We start from the raw sequence: 22,865 nt of genomic DNA on the forward strand, positions 1-22,865 counted from the left end.
TGAAACATAATAATTCTGTCATCTTCGATGACAATTTGAAAGCCAACATCATTGCAGACAGTCTTGAACTGCAGTTTACCAACGACCTAGTCGGAAATGATACTACTAACCTAGAGGTTAGAGGAGGTATTAATAATTTTCTTTCTTGCAGCTCTGACCCTGACACCCACACCCCGGTCCCTCTTTGTGATGTAATTAACTCTATTAAGAAACTTAAGAATAATAAGGGACCCGGTAAAGATAACATTAATAATAGGCTAATCAAAGCACTCCCCCTTAACTACATTCACTATTTAACATGCATTATTGACTCAGCTCTACGCTTATCATACTTCCCCACTGATTGGAAGATAGCAGTCATTAAACCTATCCTAAAGCCAGGAAAAGACCCAACAAAACCAGACAGCTATCGACCAATCAGTTTACTCTCCTCTCTAAGCAAAATTGCTGAGGACATCATCTTGTGCAGAATGAGAGACTTCTGCGATGATAACCACATTATTATCGATTAGCAATTTGGCTTTCGCCCTAAACATTCCACACAACACCAACTCATCAGGCTCATTGAATACGTACATGAAGGATGGCTACACAACAAACACACAGGTGCCGTCTTTCTCGATTTGGCTAAAGCCTTCGACAAGGTATGGATCGATGCACTTATCTATAAATTAATCAAATATAATTTCCCTAGACCACTTGTTCTAATTATACGATCCTACCTAACACACAGAAAGTTCATGGTCAACTGCAACACTTTTTTCTCAACCTTAAGACCCATTAATAGTGGTGTTCCCCAGGGGAGCAAACTAGGACCCCTACTGTTTTCAATTTTTATTAATGATATCCCTAGAGATCCTGGCATTCTGACTGCACTGTACGTTGACGATACAGCCATTGCCACACAAAGCAAGTATATCAGCGATATCAACAGGAATATTATTTACCATCTCCTCACCATCATTGACTACTTCCAAAACTGGAAACTTGCCCTCAATATTGACAAAACTCAGGCGGTGCTATTCACCAGGAAAAGGACCTACAAGAAGGATGTTATCATTGATAACAACTTCTCTTTCAAATGGGAAACGAAGGCTACGTACTTAGGTGTCATTATGGATAAAACCCTGACATTCAAATATCATTTTAGGAACATTAGGAGTAAATTCATAGCTGCAAAATGTGCACTTTATCCTATTCTAAAAAAGAACTCTCCCCTCAGCACTAATAACAGGATTCTAATTTTTAAAATGCTTCTCACCCCCTTATTAACATATGCAGCACCCCCCTTCGGGGGGGCTGCAAAGACAAATCTTAAACTCTTACAGAGTGCTTATAACAAAACCCTCCGCAATATGACAAATTCACCCTGGTATTTCAGGAATAAAAATATCCGTAATGACACCTGTACGCCTAGCCTTCTTGACTTATACAAGATTAGTTCTCTCAAGTATTTTCTTAAGAGCACTGGTCACTTCAACCCCCTTATATGGTCTTCCTCTAACTACGACCCAGATGACCCTAAGTGCAGGAGACGGCCTAAGGCCATTCTCCATTACTATAATAATCTCCAAGACATCGTTTGATGATTTTTCCATCCCCCTGACTGGCTCCTCTATCATCATTACCCTTTTCCACCTTCTTGGGTTGGCCCAATACTTCGCGGAATTACTGCGGCTCATTCTGATTCAATTTACTAATACAACTACTAACAATGCTAATTACTAACTGCTCTTTTTTTCAATAATTATATATAAAATATAAATAATGATTTATAATAAATAAATAATTTTTATTTCTTTCTTTTTTATTTATCTTTTTTTTTTATATGTTTTTATTTGTCTGTGTTATCCCTGTTCTATTTTCTTTTCCTTAATTTTATTTAACTACTAACATTAAGTCTACTAACCCAAATAATTTTAATATCAATGGCCTTTGATTCAGTTTTTAATCATATAATTTACGGAGGTGGCCTTTTTGGCCAGGTACTCCGGTGCACCAATTATTAGTTTCCGCAGTTTCCGCACATGCCAACTGCTCCGGACAAGCCAAAATAATTAATAAAACGGTAGATAACTGCAAAGTAAATTTTCTAAATATTTGACTAATTTTGTTGCTTTTTAAAAGGTATAGCATGACATACCCTCCAACTGCTACGGAATTTCCGTAGTTTCAGAAATCTTCTTTTCTGACGGTAGCAAAATTAATGTCTTAATATTTAAAAAAAATTAATTTTAGCGTAACTTGTCCACTATTACTTATAAAAGTGCAGGCCATATGGCTAGATTCTTAAGTTCTGATAAAAGTTTTATGAGAGATCCATTTGCTTTAAAAATTTCTACTTTGGTTCGCCACCACTAGAAAGAATTATTTTCAAAATCCTCATAAGTTGGAGGGTATGGCATGACATAAGAACCTAGATCATGTAATTTGGCAAGGTACCTGCCCGCGTAAGCGGGCACCAGACCTCTGATCTGTGTTATGCCCTAGGGCGACTGAAACTAATGGCATTCATACCCTCCAACTTATGAAGATTTTGAAAATAATTCTTTCTAGTGGTAGCGAACCAAAGTAGAAATTTTAAAGCAAATGGATCTCTCATAAAACTTTTATCAGAACTTAAGAATCTAGCCATATGGCCTGCACTTTTATAAGTAATAGTGGACAAGTTACGCTAAAATTAATTTTTTTTAAATATTAAGACATTAATTTTGCTACCGTCTGAAACGAAGATTTCTGAAACTACGGAAATTCCGTAGCAGTTGGAGGGTATGGGCATTGTACATAAGAACCAGATAGTGGTGAATCATATAAGCCTACGAATTATTTGGAAATAGTGGTGGATAAAAATCTACTAAATTGCATTTATTAAACCAAGAATTACAATTGATAAACTACCACTTTAGAATATATATTTGCTGTCCGGAGCAAGTTGGCATCTCTGCACTCTTTCAGATATCACATGTTCCTAAAGCCAGGAACAGACCCGATAAAACCGAACAGCTATCGACCAATCAGTTTACTACTTTCCTCACTGAGCAAAATTGCTGAGACATCATCTTGTGCAGAATGAGAGACTTCTGTGATGATAGCCACATTATTATCGATTAGCAATTTGGCTTTCGCCCTAAACGTTCCACACAACACCGACTCATCAGGCTCATTGAATCCATACAGGAAGGATGGCTACACAACAAACACACAGGTGCCGTCTTTCTCGATTTGGCTAAAGCCTTCGACAAGGTATGGATCGATGCACTTATAAATTAATTAAATATAATTTCCCTAGACCGCTTATTCTAATTATACGATCCTACCTAACACACAGAAAGTTCATGGTCAACTGCAACACATTTTTCTCAACCTTAAGACCCATTGATAGCTGTGTTCCCCAGGGGAGCAAACTAGGACCCCTCCTATTTTTATTAATGATATCCCTAGAGATCCTGGTTTTCTGACTGCACTGTACGCTGACGATACAGCCATTGCCACACAAAGCAAGTATATCAGCGATATCAACAGGAATATTATTTACCATCTCCTCACCATCATTGACTACTTCCAAAATTGGAAACTTGCCCTCAATATCCACAAAACTCAGGCGGTGCTATTCACCAGAACAAGGACCTACAAGAAGGATGTTATCATTGATAACAACTTCTTTTTCAAAAGGGAAACGAAGGGCACGTACTTAGGTGTCATTATGGATAAAACCCTGACATTCAAATATCATTTTAAAAACATTAAGAGTAAATTCATAGCTGCAAAATGTGCACTTTATCCTATTCTAAAAAAGAACTCTCCCCTCAGCACTAGTAACAGGAATCTAATTTTTAAAATACTTCTCACCCCCCTATTAACATATGCAGCACCCGTCTTCGGGGGGGGGCTGCAAAAGCAAATCTTAAACGCTTACAGAGTGCTTATAACAAAACCCTCCGCAATATCACAAATTCACCCTGGTATTTCAGGAATAAAAATATCTGTAATGACACCTGTACGCCTAGCCTTCTTGACTTATACAAAAATAGTTCTCTTAAGTATTTTTTTAAGAGCACTGGACACTTCAACCCCCTAATTTGGTCTTCTCTAACTACGACCCAGATGACCCTAAGTGCAGGAGACGGCCTCAGGCAATTCTCCATTACTGTAATAATCTCCAAGACATCGTTTGAGTTGTATTGCTGATTTTTCTATCCCACTGACTGGCTCCTCATCTCCTCTATCATCATTACCCTTTTCCACCTTCTTGGGTTGGCCCAATCCTTCGCGGAATTACTGCGGCTCATTCTGATTCAATTTACTAATTCAACTACTAACAATGCTAATCACTAACTGCTTATTTGTCAATAATTATAAATAAAAAATAAATAATGATTTATAACAAATAATTTAATTTTTTTTCATTGTTTATGTTATTACCTGTCTGTGTTATCCCTGTTCTATCTTCTTTTCCACAATATTATTTAACTACTAACATTAAGTTTACTAACCCAAATAATTTTAATATCAATGGCCTCTGATTCAGTTTGTAATCATATAATTTACGGAGGTGGCCTTTTTGGCCAGGTACTCCGGTGCACCAATTATTAGTTTCCGCAGTTTGTTTTATCTTCATAGTGGTCAGATCTGACTACTTATAAGAAACCGTGTTCTTATAAGTAATCCGATAGTAGTAGACCGAAAGGCTTTCAGTTATAGGAGGCGTTGGGTTGGCCCAAGTGGAGTAATTTCTTGTGATGTAAAGGGCGATGTTTGTTCTTAAGATCGACCAAGGAGTCGGTGCAAAACTAGGGGGATAAGCATTAAAAGGAAGACGTAGCATACTAACTACAGTAACAGTCGTAAAATATGAAATGTTATATGAATGAATGTTATATGAATGAATGTTATATGATATGAAATGTTATAAGAAATGTTTTTATAATCACTTCGAACCATCTTGTTTTTGGTTTCCTTGCAAAAATATACTTAGTGCTTAGTTAAGTTCCTCGTTCCTTTTCATTATCTAACTAATGATTAATACTTACTCTAAGTAGTACTATAAGAAATTAGACATAAAAAAATATATTATTTCTCAATTATCAAATTGCAAATTTTTAAGCAAATGCAAGTTGTTTAACGCAATCGGAGTTATAAATAGGCGTTACTTTTAAAGTTTCAAAGTAGGCGTTACTTGCTTTCAAAGTTTACTCAGAAGGTTCACAACATGCGCGAAATCGTCAACCAGAGAGCGTTGAAGACTTCTCTTCTAAATTGAGTTCTTGTAGAGGATGCGTAATGAATTACAAGAAGAAAAAAAATCTTCAAATATTGTTTTGTATTGAAAACTTTATGTGTATTTATTAACTCAGTATATCCCCATTGCAAGAATGTAGGAAAAATGTACATGTGTTTTCATTATGTAAGAGCCAACCCTGTCATGGACTTTTTTAGCTCATTCATCTTTATGAGGTTTTATATAAATACGCCTAAGCCTGGGGTCGGCCACCTGTGGTCTTTTAATTTAATGCTGCGCGACTCCAGTTGCATGCGAAAAAATTAATAATTTATTATCATAGTCATTAATAATTTATAGTCATTAACATAGCCATTAATAGAAAGTTGGAAGTTGGCATATGGAGTGCTGACGATCGACATAATGTAACAGAAAGTAAAATTAGAAGTCAACTAACAAATAAAAATCTGGAGTCGTGATAGAAACTTAAAATTAAAAGTTACTAGCCAGATTTAATTGCGTATTCAAAGGGCATGCAAAGCAAATGCTCCGATTAATGTAACTATTCATATTTATATATTTTTTTTTAATTTGAATGAATATTATATCGTATTTAAAGCCATTTATTTTAATTCAAAAATCACACACACATATATATATGCCGTTTATAGGCTTTATCCTTCATTCATACTATCTTACAAAATTATAAAATATACACATTCTCTAAATCGTAGGGTGACTTATTTAAAAGTCAGAGCCTGCACAGCACTGCATCCATTATATATATATATATATATATATATATATAAGATTATACTATAATATTAAAACATGGGAAAATTATTAAAATATGGTAAATTGTGAGCGGAACGTTACAAGTATGGCATTGAGGAGAAGGTTCTCCAAATATCAAATGAAGGTGTGTTAATCGGGTGTGACCTATTCACAGACAAGTAAGTTTAAGTCTGCTCTACGCAAATGCAACACAGGCAACTGGTCCAAATCAGTTTTAATATTATGTAGTTTATTGAAAGTTTAGAGGTCCCATCTTTGTTGTCATAAAGATGTAATAAATCACCGAACATGCAGTTTAACATCCGAGAAAGGCACAGATAATGACAGATCAGTGGCAGATCGGGCAGCAGAGTCGGCCAGGTCGTTTCTTGGGATGCCAACGTGACTCGGCACCCAACAGAACAACACGTGGAACCCATTTTTATGAAGAGTGATCAAAAAATGAATAATAAAACATGACATTGGATTATTACTACTATTACTGTTAAAATTATCTAACTGGCGCAAAACACTCATATTATCGGAGTAAGTACAATATCACTGAGTAGAGCTGGAAGAAACCAGTCTCAGCGCCATAAGGATGGCAACAGCTTCAGCAGTGAAGACGGAGCAAATATTTGGGATTTTATAGCTATAGGTATCATCAGCAATGACGACACCGCAGTCAACATATCTAGCAGATTTTGAACCGTCTGTAAAAATAGGTACGTATTCAGAATATTGGTTGCGATGTTCACTGAAGAGTTGGTGGTAAATGAAGGGTGCAATATAAGCTTTACTGAATAACATAAATGGGGTAATAGAATAATATGGTGAGATGGTCCTTGGTGGTATAAGAAAATGATCTACTGATTGCGAAAGCAATTCACAAATATCGAATGTTTGAATGAGTGAGTGCGTGCAAGCTGGAAATGGGCGAGTATGTGAAGGTCTAGTAACATACAGTCGCTCCAGGCTTGATAAAATAACATCATTCTTTAATGGATGAGATTCATAAGATATGATGCGTGTTAAGAATATTTGTATCCAGAAGCGCTCCAGCAGCGCCCCCTATGTAACTGGGATTAATGTTAAACGGATTATGTCCTGAGTGTCTGTGTTAATATGTATATGTTTGTGTTACGCCCTAATAAATGTTTCCAAAAGGTAACAATTTGTTTGTCAATTCGAAAGTGATTAATTTCGTAACAATGCGAAAGTAATAAGCGAGAGACATATGCATGCGACGTAGGTCTAAATGGTTGTTGATTGCAAACAACATATAAACTTTCGACTGTGGATGCACGAAATGCGCCAGAACATATGCGTAAAGCAGTATGGTGTACTGTGTCTAAAACCCGTAGGTTAGAAGCAGTTGCAGTACCATAAACTGCACATGCGTAATCGAGCCTTGATAGTATCAAGGCTTGATAAATGGGAAATAAGGCTTGCGATCCACTCCCCAAAACGTATTTGATACTAGACGCAACATATTTAATTTCTGCTCGCATCGTTTTCGTAATTGTTTCATATGAGGGATAAAAGTTATCTATAAAAATTGACACTTGGAAATTTTGTGTGTTGCACAACTGGTGTTATAATGTTACGAATGGTGACATCGGGATCATTATGGAGGATGCGTTTGGGACAGAAATGAATTCAAGAACTTTTAGAAGGTGAAAGGTTCTGGCCATTGCTGTCGCACCAGTCTAAAGTCTTATTTACTGCTAAGAGAAGTTACAGCTCAATGACTCTCATGTCGTATCCTGATGTGTAGATCATCTACATAAATATAGCCAGAGATAGTAGGTGGTAGTACGCGCGAAACTAGTGAAATATGAATTATGAACAAAGTGACACTCAAGACACTGTCTTGAGGAACACCTTCGCCCTGAATATATAGCTCAGAAAAGATAGATCCGATCTTAACTCAAAAATAGCGTCTCAGCAAGAAATTTTTGATAAAAATTGGCAAATGACCCGGAAGATCCATATCAAACAAAGCCTTGAAAATTCCGTAATGCTTAGTCCGGTCACATGCTTTCTCAATATCGAAAAAGATAGAGACTATAGTCTGTTCAACGAGAACTGATAATGAAAGTAAACAAAGTGGCGTGCTATTTGGCGCAATACCGTTGTCTGCTTGGGTCCGGAATAATACACATATAGCTTCTATTAGTCAAGCAAAAATTCTTATAAAATATCCCTTTTCAAATTCAATTTTGTAAACTCTTTTGATATAAATTTATTTAAAATCCAAACTAAATATTTGTTTTGATTAGAAAAAATAAGTATAATTTTTGTTCTGCAATAATCCTAGCTTCGTATGAATTCGAATAAAAAATTTAACTAATTAACATTAACTACTTGCCTTTACTTTAATAATGTTTTTACCATAAACTTTGCGCAAACATAGCTTTCTTAAGTCAAAAGATATAAATAATAAAAATAAAATTAGTAATAAGCTTACTAAAATACTGAAATATTTAAATACCTATTTATTAAATTTTACGCATATTTTAAACAAATTAAATTGTGTCAAAATCTTACTTAAAAGTTTTTGTTGCTTCTGAATTATAAAAAATTACAACTAAATCAAGTGTGTATTTTAACTTTTAAGAATATACGTAGAGTACATTATTTCCATTATCAATATATATGTTTAGAATTTTTACCTAATTATAAGAAATTAATATATAATCAAAAAAAAAGAAAGGAAAAAAAGACATAAACATTAAAAAAATTGATATCTCAACCAGGAAAACAAGATTGAAGACATGAAACTCTTTCAATTTTACAACAATACAAAGTAACTGCAGTTTTTCTGCAGATTCATCAGAAAGTATACTTCTGAAACAATGACTGCATAATTACTTCAAATTTACTTCAGAATAATCACGGATTAAAAGTTTAAGTTTTTTCTAAATTTATGATTTTAAAGTGACCTTACTTAAACTGCAATAATTTTGTAGAAAATAGCTATAAGTTTTTTCGAAATAAATTACTGAGAAATTACTTCATATTAGCTGCAAAATAACTGCAGTGTTTTTACAGTTAAGCTTGCGCTACAGAAAATCTGCAGTTAACTCTAGAAAAACTACAAAATTACTTCAGTTCGTTCTGTAGAAAAACTGCAGTTTATTTTTAGTTGGGAAGAAAACAAAACTTTCAAGTTAGCGGAAGTAGAAGGATTGTGCATAAGTTTAAACAAAATTGGAGTTGAAAAGTTGAAAAATTGCATTGAGCATACTCAGAAAATCGAAAAAGAGATGTGGGATTTGAATGAAGCCATCGAAAACACTGTTAATTCTCTAGTAATAATGTTAATTCTCTAGTAATAATGTTAATTCTCTAGTAATAAATATCAATTCCAACGACGAGGATTCTACAAGTTCTGAGAGTGAATCGAAACTTTTTACTTTTTAATGATATAATTATTCGTTATTATCCATTGTTAATACAGTAATTCTTAAAATTTTGTTCTTGTCGGCGTAGTTTAATATTATTTTTGTTTTCGGTACAGTTGTTAATTAATTACAGAAATTCAAATGTTACGCAAAATTAAATATTTTGATACTTTATTCCATTTTCAAAAACCTATTGAATTCGTGGTTTACAAACTGCTTTTTTTAATAGGTTAAGTGGGTATATTTTTCTTAGCAAAAGATTTTATGAGACATATAAAAAAGTTCCAAGTTTCTTTTAGTGTAATTATTTTCGTAATACTTCCCTTAGAAAAATAAAGATAACAGTTTGAAAATACAAATAAATGCAGTTCCTTCAAATATATTTTTAAATCAATCGGTGAAGCATAAAACTATTTTAAACATTATTTAACATTTAATAAATTTTTAAAAAAAATTTTAATTATGAAAATAAAGAGTATATTTTTAACATATTCTTTCAATTCTATACGACTTTTGCGATGGAATTATAAAAGTTATGTTTTGCATAGATATTTATACAAAATATATTAAAACTAATTTATTTTGAACTTAAAAAAAATACATTAAAACTATTCTCAACATAAAATCATGTGTTTACTGAAACAATTAGAAACGTATATTCATATAAATATTTTAATTTTGCACTTTCTTATCTAATTTTACGGTATCAAAAACCGAATATCGTTTTCGTTTTTCTATAAAAGCGAAAGCTCTGTCGATTCAAACGAAATCGCCCATTCAGGGAAAAAACCGTTGAAGTGGCAAACGTTGGCGATCAAACAGCAACCCTTATGTTTACTTCCACTATCAGTTCTCGTTGAAAAGACTATAGATTATTACGACGGACAAAAGTATTGCGAATTCGTGATTCTAGTTCAACTATGTTATCGATAGTTGACCTTCCCTTTCCAAAGTCACTCTGCATCCCCGGTATTAGGCGTTTCTTTTCCAGGTAATACACAAGGTGAGCGTTAATTATGAGTTCAAATGTTTTTGCAAGACAGCTGGTAATGCTATAGGCTGAATACTAACTGGATCTCTGGAATCTTTACCAGGTTTTAAAATTGGTATTACAATAGCTTCCCACCAACTAGACGGGTACGATTGTTCTATCCATATTCTATTGAATAAGTCAAGAATATTCGTCAATGGCGCCGTGTCCAAGTGGCGGAGCATATGATAAGTAATACCATCGAAACCGGGATTGGAGTTTTTAGTTTTATATAGTGCTTTTTGCAGTTAAAGAAGATCGAAAGTACAGTTATAAGGTAAGGCTCGGCCAACATTAAAATTAATAGCTTGACGTTCAGCGCTGTGTTTAGTCCTTTCGAAAGTTAAACTGAAATTGTCTGGGTCAGAGATGGTAGCAAACGTGTCACCGAGTATATTACATGTGTCACCGGGAGCAGAATATTTGGTACCATTTTTTTCAAGCATAGGAAAGTGGAATTTACGATAGATTACATTTGCTCTCTTAACTCTCGATCAGACTTGTCCGGGAGATTCAGTTGATGTAACGCAGGAGACATACAGAGACTAAGATTCTCTTTGACTAATTTGCCGAATCTTACGTGGTATGGCTCTGGCTCACTTAAAAACCGTAAAATTCGTTGATGTTGGGGAACGGCGGAAGATGTTCCAAAGGCGTCTCTGTTCTTTATAAGCAGTGGTGCATTCCCATTTCCTTCAAGGTTTACGATGGCGAGGAAGTGAAGTAGAAGTCTTAGGTATACTCGCTTCGACAGCGTGAATGATTGCATATGTAATCGAATCTATAGTACCGATTACCATACTCTTAGTGATTTGTGCAAGCTGAGTAAACAGTGTACAATTAACGCGATGATATCTTGTATGAATGCTGATGGTCTAGACAAAATGGGTGCATTAATAAAGTATGAAACACCGAGAAGAAAGTGATCGCTGTTATGTGAATCATTGCCAATAGTAAATTGAGTAAAAGGCAAGAAATCGGGCAGAAGGCCAAGTCAATGGAATAAAAGTTCACATAGGCGCATGGAAATATGTTTTTCGCTTTAGTTCATCAAGCAAAGATTAATGTCTTGAATTAATTTTTCAATTTTATGTCTTCGGAGGCGGAACTGCCCCTCAATAAGCTATGGCTATTAAAATCTGCTAGTAAAATGTAAGGCTTAGGTAGCTGATTAATAATGTAATTCAGATCATTTTGTGAAATGGGGCCATTCGGAGGTTAATAAATGGAACTTATGGAGATGAGATCATTGATATCTATCTGAATAGCAATAGCCTGTAATGAGGTTGTCAATGAAATGCTAATAAAAAACAAGTTATTAGTAGTTCAGACCAGAACACCACCATGTTTACGTTAGCGATTATCATTGTCGTTGCGGAAACACGTGTAATTACGCAGGTCTAATTTGTCAGATGATTTTACGATTGTTTCTCGAAATAAAATTCATGTAGGGTGGTATCGAGAAGCTATCTCTTTATCATTTAATTTATTGCGAATACCACGACAATTTCAAGGTATAAGTGTTTTGGTCATTATGTTGTGGTTGGTGAGGTTTGCATGATCTCTTGACTTATCGGAGGACAATCTAGAATGCTCTCGTTATCTTTAGAGACATAAATGGACACTTCGCAGCCCTCTTCAAGTTTTTGCAGCGCTCCAGTAGCTGAATTCGTATGCTGGAGGTACTTGAGATCTTTTTTTCTTTTTAGTTTGTCCAGGACGTTGACGGATTGGTTGAGACTGTATATCTATGCACTGTTGTTTCTTGGGAAATTTATCATACTGATCTGATTTAGCTGCTTTAGAAGGTGTAGAAGTGGAAGAGGGAGATCTGCGCAATGATGTAGATGAAGTTGCTGTATGGAGCAGGGAAACATTAGGTTTTAGGATTTGCATTAGGTTTCGATGCTCCAAAATGAGATGAAGGCTGCTTGGTAGATGTTAAAGCACGTTAGTGGTCTCTTAACAACAGGGTGGCAATCGAACGCAGACGAAAAGCCCTCATCTGTAAATTTAGCAACCACGTCAGGGGGGAAAGGAAGGAGAAAGTAGGAGTAAAGGGAGAGGAAAACAAAAGGAGGATAAATCACTAGGGTACCAAGGGAGCGTGTTTCCCTGAAGAAGGTAAACCCTCTGAGCAAGGGCGCCGGCAGGGGGTGCAAGGAGGTGCACTTGCACCCCTCTGGCTTTTTTTCTAAACAATTAAGCAGATACAGAAAAACTTTTTTGTTATAAAAAATTTTTATTAAAAATATTTTTATTCAGAAACAAGCAATTAAATAATTATTGATACATAACAATTAAAAAAAATTTTAATCAAACAAGAATAGTAATCGTCTTGTTTGCTGTCCAAATCTGTTTATAACTTTTTCAATGAATTCTGAGTCATCTTTGAATCTTTTCTTATGCACATTGAGCATGCACAAATTACTTAATTTCTCGTGAGACATTGTAGACCGATTCCATGTTTTGATGCGTCGCATTGTACTAAAAGTGAGTTCAATAGTGCACGTAGTAGCTGGAGGAGATAGGCCAATTTTGATTGCCTCCGCTACAGCTGGATAAAACGGTGTGCCCTCAATTACCAAATCGATGTATTCAAGGGATTCATAAGAATTTTCTCTATTCCACCACATTTCGTACCACGTTGTAGCTTCAGTGATGAATTTCGGTAAGAGCAGATCTTTACACATAGTATATATATATATATATATATATATATATATATATATATATATATATATATATATATATATATATATATATATATATATATATATATATATATATATATATATATATACCGTATATTCTGGCATATAACGCGCACTTTTAATACAAAAAATAACATTGGAATTTACGGGTGCGCGGTATACGCCGAATATAAAAAATTATAGATTAAAAAAATTTAAATATAGAAAAATACTTTTATTTTAAAGAAATAACATACCTTTACCTATATACTTCATTGATTTCCGTTATTACATAAATAGTTCATTATATTCGTCTTTCGCTATCAATTACAATTATTAAAATTTTTTTGTATTATAATTACAATTTTTTTTTGTATTATCTGTAAGGTGGGACCTAAACATGTCCCACTCTAAAAGGCTTTCTGGTTTTCTTACGCAACCAGGACGGATTTGCCAGATGTTTTTTACCCACAATTTAACACCATTTTTGTCCATCCAGAATCACATTATTGCTCTTTCAATTCTACCCTCAAATACATGTCAAATTCAGTTCTTTTATTTTTGCAAAAGATAGGGAAAAGTACTTTTTATTTACAATCTTGAAAGACGAGATATTGCACATGTACAATCCAAATTTTCGTGCGCGTTATACGAAGAGTATATCTTAAAATTTAAAAAAAGTAATTAGAAATTACGGGTGCCCGTTATACGCCGGGGCGCGTTATGCGGTATATATATATATATATATATATATATATATATATATATATATATATATATATATATATATATATATATATTTCTCTTACACGGCACCAAAAAAAAGCCTCATTACAACTCCCCGAATGGCAACGTTAGAAAATCGACCAATGATTGCTTCTAAAAATGTCACATGGCAAATGTCACATGAGGTGGCTCAACATATAGCGCTTTTAAAAACGGAAACAATAACCAGAGTGAGCATTAACAGGTTGTTCAATTCAGATTCATGCCCTAAAAAATGATAATATTTCATTTAAACTCAATTAGGAATTAATTAGGCTGGCCTTCTCTATGACTATAAATAAGTCACAAGGTCAGACTTTTGAGAAAATCAGTTTAGTATTGACTAAACAAGTTTTTAGTCATGAACAACTTTATGTTGGCCTGTCAAGAGTTAGCCTGTCAAGCCTTTCAGTAATTGCTCCAAGATGCCAAATTTATAATTGTGTTTTCAAAGAAATTCTAAATGCTTAGTGCTAATTTCTTAGAGCTTTGCAGAAAAAAATGTTTTTTAGAAAAAATTTAATTGAAACTTCTATTGGCAGTAGGCAAGGGGAACTGCCAAAATCAAAACTCCCCGATTAGAAATGCAGCATGGCAACCTCCACGTGATATTTCTCGGGTAATGCTAACAGCCATGCATTTTAATTTATTGTATGTAAAACATCCTTATTTCGTTCTAAAATGTTATGTACTTTATCACAAAAGTTAATTAATATAGATAATGCTTCAATAATGCTGATCACCAAGAAATATTTAGTTTGGCGATTAAACAAATTTTTGTGTCCTTGAAAATGAAAGACTTTTTGAGGGTTATTATCTCACAAGGAAAAGTTAGGGTTTAAAGTTTATATTTTTAAATAATAAAATTTTTTTCTAAAACTTTCAGAATTTCTAGCATTAACTAATTTATTATACACATTTAGTTGAATTTAGGTGAGTAACTGCAATATTTGATAATTTATTTTACTAATATGTTTCTCATTTAGCAAATGTTTTGATTTTTTCACCATGTACACTTTAAATAGCTAATATACTTTTTTAAAAGCCAATAAGAACATTGATAGAATTCATCTACGTAAGTACAATACTATGTTTTTGATGATAATATACTATGTGTTTGTGCTAGAACATTGTGTTCATTGGCGAGCGAGCGCAGCGAGCCATGGTTCACGGCGTGAACCACATAGGATTGCGTAGAAATTCTTGGGGGTTGGCGAGCGTTAGCGAGCAGGGGGCGGAGCCTCCTAGTATATATATAATCTTCTAAAGCTCAATAACAAATCAAACACAACAAATACAGATTCAACACAACAAATACAAATCTTAAGCGTGCACAAACACGTTAGTATACGAAACTAGTGTTTGTAGTTATTTGTGTTTCAAAGTCAGTAGCTATGACAGCGCCATCAATAGTTTCTCGTGGCAAAATTTGCAAGTACAAGAAATTCGCACTTTTTTTTAACCCTTTCGCGCCGACTGTCACAAATACGTGACAGCATAAAACCGCATCAATCAGGATAAAAATATAAAACTGGTAATCAAAGTATTTCTTTTGCAGTTTATTTGTGGGAGGAGTTATAATTGTTTGATTTATTTAATTCACCAATACTTTGTTCAAAATAAAACTATTTAGTTATACTTTGAATCAACATTGATTATATATGTGATTAAACTAACAATAATTAGAGTAAATGCAAAGCAAGTCTGTCAAATTAGCAACGACTATATTTAAGTTACCGTTTTTTATTTAATTACAACTTGATTCTGATTTTGTATGAATGCTTTTCTGAATCACCCGTCCCCAAAGGGTTAAATATCTTGTTAACAATGAAAAAAGGTATGTTGAAAAAAATTAACAGATTGTAATAAGTAAGATTATATAAATAATAACAAAACAGTAATAACATAATATTTTTAAATTTTTTTTTTTTGGGGGGGGGGTTAGTTTGTTAGAGGGTTGCACCCCCTTTTACATTATTCTGCTGGCGCCCTTGCCTCTGAGGGATTTCAAGTTATTGAGGGCTGTTTTGGAGAAAAATGTAGGCGTTACTTCTTAAAATTAAGCAGTATGAGCTTTAATAAAATTTTAAAACATATAATGTACTAACAATTTTTGCAAAACATACACCTGAAGCACGTTTAATTCTACATTATATTCACTGTTAAATTATTGAAATAGAGCATAAATAGATTTATTAAAGAATTAAATATAACAAAGAATCAACTAATAGAAAATTAAAATTTAATTAACCAGTAAAATAAAAAAACATTTTTTTATATGTAAATTTATTTTCATAATTTATTATACGAAAAGGATACGTAAAACATTTAACGCTACATACGCTACGCTTTGCTGATAAAGCAAAGAGTAAAGTAGAGTAGCAAGAAACAATCATGTAAATATAGAGCTGGGGGACTACTTTACTTATATAGTAAGTTTAACTATTTTAATTTATCACTAATTTATTGAAAGTTTTTTTTCAGAAAATATAGCATTTGACCTTCTCCTAATCTATAATCATCACAGATAGCAGAAAAATTAAGTTTCTTAAGCCGTTTTGTCACGAATTAATAAATTGAAAAAATACAAAAAGTGGTTTTATGGAAAAAGTGGTATCATATATTATCGAAATTAATTGTTTTTTCTACTGTTAGGGCATTCAAAAAGTCTCTCATAGATGTAAAAGTACTTGCTCCTTATAATTCTAGACCTAATCAGAAATAACTAACTCATTGTGGTATCTGTGAATCTTTTAATTTACCCAGATAAATGAAAATCCTGAAAAAAGTTTCCCACCACAATGAATGTCTTTGAAAAAAGGAACTGTCCTAAATATATGACGCTGGGCATTAACCGGTTAAATGGAGTTAGCAATTGATATAGGTATACACTTTTAAATTTATATATATAGTTTTATATTGTAGAACGCAATTTCCATGTGAATATAATAAAATAATTTTGCTAAACAGTAATAATTTTGCATAAAAACTGTGTTTTTGTTTATAATTTCGAGTTTTTTAAAAATGGTAACAAGCCATTTTTATAAACTTTTTTTTGTTTCCCGGAAACTAATAAAAAGATGAAACGGAGTACCTGGCCAATGAGGCCACTTCCGCAGGTTATAAAATGTTTATTGATTCAATGCCTGTGAGATTAAAATGAGTTGATTAGTTAAATTAGAATTGAATAGTTAATTGAAATAAAAGTAAGGAAGAAGTAAAGGACAACACAAACACTTATCATAAAAATTAGTAGGTTAGAAACGTTATAATTTTTTTTTTTTTTTTCATTTCCTCTTTGGTTCCAAAAGTATTTCTTTCTTTTTTTTAAAAAAAAAAAATTATAAGCTATATATCTATTAATATTCAAATAAATTTTTTATTATTAAAATTACGTACACTATTAAAAATAAATTTACAAAATAGTTTTCTATCACAACTGTATTAATTAATATCACTCGAGCACTAATGAATTGATTTATAATATGAATTTATTTTAACTAAATTTTATGAATTGGAGAGATGAATTAAGAAACGCCTACTTTATATTTGTGTAGTATATGAGAAGAGTGTACAAATCCAGAGGGCTAAATCCAGAAGGGCTGGTACTAAAGGATATGAAAACTTTGCTGTTTATACTTTCTGAAAGAAACGAGTTGAATGTTCAACACTTTTCTGATAATGCAGGGGTGAAAGCGAGACGGAAAAGAGGAAAGGCTGGTAGTAAAACCATTTCAGTTATAGCTAGTTTTGGGGAGGAGTTTACTTATTCTTTTTTCAAATTTTTCAACAATATCTACTTTATCTTGGAAAAGAAGCAGTTTTATATATATGCCAGAATTATAAAAGAAATCTTGTTAGTTACAGATATTTCATTTTATTCGAAAAAAATGCTGGAATGAAATGTTTTACGTACCAGGTTTTTCTCTTTTCCGTCTTGCTATATAAGGGCTTTCACCCATGTGATAATGGCTGTCATGCAGATGTCATGGAAGCAGGATCTCATGTCATGTGTCACGGATTAGATGCGGTGATGTCACTTTCATACCTGCCAACTTTTCATCCCTTCCATTATGATTTTTCCCAGTGGTATTAAAATGGAATAAAAATTTCAATTTTAAGCAAAAAAATGCATTGTATTTAAAAAAACTTAAGCTGCCTATCATGATAGTAACACATATTAATATATATGCTTAATTTTTTTAAGAATAGTGGTGATGAAAATCATTTAAAAATTTTGTTTATAAAGGAAAAAATAGTATATATTTACTACCACTTTAATTATAAAAATAAAATTTTACGCCAAATGCGTAAAAGTTGGCAGGTATGCACTTTAAGGAAGAGTTTTTCGAAATGATGCCATGCGAAAACGCTGCCGATAACTGATGCTGATCATGCTCTACTGACGTTCTCTTCTCCCTTGCAATGCCGGTTATGCTGAATTGATGCTGATTATCCTGAACGTTACGAGGTGAGTGATACAGGTTTTGATCTCGTCAGGTTCCTGAGTCGGGAGAGACAATACTGACAACTGGCCATTTTGATGTCTGGATTTTGAGCCCGCCATTTTGTTTTTTCAAGTCATGCCGTATCATAAAACAGCTCGTGGTGGAAAGGTCTCATTCTCTGGTCGTAATTCACCGTCGCATTGCAAAGAATCCACGTCATTAGAAGAAATCATTGCTACCTGTGGGATATCAAAAAAATACTTTCCACCAGTTGAACACGAACATATTGACGATCTCGTAGAGTTTTACACTCAGTTTGATACAGAGGAGCTGATTGGTTTAGATAAATTACTTAGCAAACTGCTCATTCAAATAAGATCAAGTTACTCTGGAGACTATGAATACTCCTACTTCCTAAAACTGACAAATGCAGCTTATCACGTCAGGTGGAAGAGGAAAAACTTTCAAGCGGAAGAAAACAAGGAGATGAATAAAAACTCCATTCAACTCGAATCAATAATGACTGAAATTAATCCAAGCACTGAAGACATAACCATGGAAAATAAAGATGAAAACCTGAATACAACACCGAATACAGAAACAGACACGGACATCAATATTAACAATAGCACAGAACCACCTGCAAAGAAAAGAAAAAAGAAGAAGAAAAAGCAAAATGCAATCAAAACAATTGAAGATAATTCTACACTCATATCTGCAAACAGCTGTCCTTCTTCTAGCCAACATAATTCAACAGATGACGTCACTATCTTGCCGACAACAAAACCTAAGGAGGATACCGACAAAGTACGGGATCCGCCCAGCAAACCTGAAATAAAACTGCAAGCCAGATATATTAAGGTTTTGGTCCGGGGCCTGCCTGTGGACTTTGATACAGATGCCATCAATACAGAATTACAGAAAAACAGTATTAAAACCTTTAAAATTGTGCAGTTTAAGAAAAGAATGGGAGAGGCCTGTCGGCTCCTTCCACTTTTTCTCATAATCCTAACATCAACGGCGAATCACCAAAGAATATTCGAAGTCAACAACATACAGCAGATCCCGATCAAAATCGAACGATTTCGAGGAGGTCGAGGACCTATACAATGTTACAACTGCCAAAATTATGGACATACACAAAGCCACTGCAATGCACCTGCAAGGTGTGTAAAATGTGCTGAAAACCACAGGTCACATGAATGCAACAAAGACAGAACTACACCTCCAAAATGCTGTAATTGTTACAAAAGCCACACAGCCAACTATACTGGGTGCGAGACCCGTCCCAGCAGAAGGAGCCCTCGAACAACATCATATTCGACGCCTAAACTTGCTCATCGATTAGTGTCATTAATCAAAGAATTACAGGAATTGCTCAAAAATGAAGAAGTGCTCCGTCTTCTGCGGGGGATCATCGGGGAAACATCTCGATCCCAGTGAGTTCTACTTTTATTTTCAAGACTCTCAAGTTAAATTCACTGAACTTTTCACATCAGACTTTTACTTAAGTTAAATTAAATTACATTAAGAATTATTTTCTGATAATATAGCCAATTTATGCATACATATATATCAACTTTGCATGTTAAATTCTTTTGAAAATTCTATTGTATTTAATGAGCAATACTTCTCTGATAAAATATATTCACTGCATTTTCTCCAAATATGTTATTTCATCATGTATCAAGGTATGATTTATCTATATTCATCAATTATGCCTTTCATTTTTCAAAAATCAATTACTGTACATATCAAATCATGTTTTATCTTTATTTTTAATTTAAGTCTACAATCAATATTTCTAGTGTTAAGTCAATTTGTCATATTAAATTTCATTGTTTTATTATTTCACAAGCAAACGGCTTAATTTTTTTTATGGTTACCACAATGTATTCGAATGAACTTCAATGTATGTCACAATTAAATATGTGCTAGTTAAAATATAGAAATTTAATTAGTGAAATATGTATCAATTTATGTTATTATTTATTTATGTCAACTTATGTATATATATATGTCAAATTATGTTTATATTTATATATATCAACTTAGATTCGATGAATCAGATATTCAAATGTTATATTTACTCAAGTAAAGTGCTTGTTTTTCTATTAGCTACCACATCGACTGCTAAATTCAAAATGTTATTACTATAAATTTTCTGTAAATTTCTAGATGTATGGGATAGGGGCCGCTAAGTGGCCCAGGTGCCCAATTTTTGTAAATAAAGTAAGTAAGTAAGATAATGGCTGTCAAACTATACACTGCTAACAAATTATTTCTCTTCAAAAATACAGTATTCAGACATTTTCTTATAAAATTAAAAAATAACAATTTAAAGTTGGAAAAATATCTCAATGCTTGTAATCAACATTTCATTATTGTTTTCTAATTTTGTTTTTAACTTTTACTATTAAGTAAAAGAAAACATATACTAGCATTTAAATTATTACGTTTTATAGGGAAAAAAAACAGTAGTTTATCAATCGAGATGCCTAAATTTAATAAATTTTTTTATACATGATAGCAAATTTTTTTATACATTATATCTAGGAAACAAAAACCTTCTAGGCTAATTACTAAAACAGGGTTCCCACGGTCCTTGAGAATTTTAAAAAGTGGTAATAAAAATAAAAGAAATTTTGACATTTTTATTTCTGTGTAGCCACCACTAAAAGTTTTTTTCTAAAAAATATGTATATGCACGAAAATTTCAGCACTTTACGATAAAAAAGTATATTAAAATAAATAAGTATATTGTAGCTCCACCCTAAATTTGCTACCACTTCTTAAATTTTTCAAGGACCGCGGGAACCCTGTAAAAGACATCTTCGGACACATAATAAGGGAATTATTACACTTGCTCATAAATATTCAAAACTAAGGTGCTATAATTCGAACAAATAAATATTTTGAATAAAGACATTAATAAATGGATTATGAAATTGAAAGAATTTTTAAGCATTAATAACTTTTTTTTTTTTGAAGTTCAGAATTTTAATTTCTTCGACCTTGTACGTTTCTCTTCTTTTCTGTTTAAAGTTACGAAACGGTATCGATTTCAATAAAAGTTCTTAAACGTCTAAACAAAAAACATAATGCTTTGTTTATTCACAGCAAAATAAATTATTCTAGAACATTTTATAACTCATTTGATGTCATCTTTATATTTTCTGAGGTAAAACAAGGAAAATTACGTTTTCTCATTGTGTGTTTTATAATAATTCTTGTCAGTCGCTACCAGGCAAGCTGATATTTGACTAGTACTGTTAAATGTAACCTTTGTTAGTGACTTTTTTTTTTAATATCTGGGTATCAATTCAGCATGGTGCATTGTTGGAATGTTAGGTTTAAAAAGGTATACATTTTCTTTAATGATCTTACAACTCTTATTTTTTTGTTTCGATCTTTAATTTCGCTTTGTCAGTAATTATGGCTACATTTAAGGTTGCACACCAGTTTTCAATTAGAGGCATATCAGAGTACTTGTAAATTCAGAGAGAATGCGAATTTCTTCACAGAATGATCTGCATTAATGCAATTTCAGTATCCTCAGCATTAAATGCAATTTGGTAGCTAGTGCTATAATCTGCATCGGGGAAGTCGCTTATATGAGTTAAAGTATTGGTCCCTATATGTCCCTATATGATTCCTTAAAAGGAATTAGATTTCCGCCAGAAATTATATTTTTTTTAGTTGAGAGTTGTCCATTATGTCTTACTTATGTCTGATTCTTTTACAGGTGTGAATTGATGATTTTTAAAGATATCAAAACAAAGCTTCTGATGAATCATTTGTCTAATGAGAGCTTTATGCTTGACATGATCAAATGCCTTGGACACTTTGAGCATTCGTAGAGCTGTAATTCTTTTTTGTAAATCCCGCTATTTATGAAGTCAATAAGTCTAGTTAATTGTTTGGTAGTTGACAAATACTTCCAATACCGTATGGTTCGTTTCATAAAGAATTTATAATTTGTTCAAGTCTGTTGAAGATTATTCGCTCGAAAAATTTTCCTAGAGTTGGAAGTAGGCTGATTGAGTAAGGTTTTCGGGGAGTCTCGGGTCCTTTCCTAGCGTCGGAAATAAAATAAACTTTGTATTCTTCCATGAATCAAGGTAGTAATTATTCCGTTGTAAATTGAAAATACCTGAATAACTTTATTCTCTTGGTGATTCTTAACCCTTCTGCTACAGATGCCGCCAGTGATTTTTAAGCTAGTACTATTGCTTATTTATCGTAAATTTTTTCGGTGTTCACATCTTCAAGCTCATTTCTAAGAAATTCATTTGAAGGAAAGGGTTTTTCTAAAGTATCCTCAAAGATATTGAGTTTATCTTGGATTAATATTTTTAAAAATTGAAACTGATTCCATGCCGGAATGAAGATTATAGTTTCACGTTGTGTTTTCAAAATAATTCAGGGAAATGTGTCTGAAGGGCCTTGAACACCACATTAAGTCTAAGCCTTACGGCAGATAATGTTTAAAAAAGGTATGCAGAGACTAATTTGTAATCTTTAATTGAT

This window comes from Parasteatoda tepidariorum, chromosome 5 (genome assembly GCF_982258835.1).
Source record: "Parasteatoda tepidariorum strain Cologne lab strain chromosome 5, Ptep-v5.0, whole genome shotgun sequence".
In the NCBI taxonomy this organism is placed as follows: domain Eukaryota; kingdom Metazoa; phylum Arthropoda; class Arachnida; order Araneae; family Theridiidae; genus Parasteatoda; species Parasteatoda tepidariorum.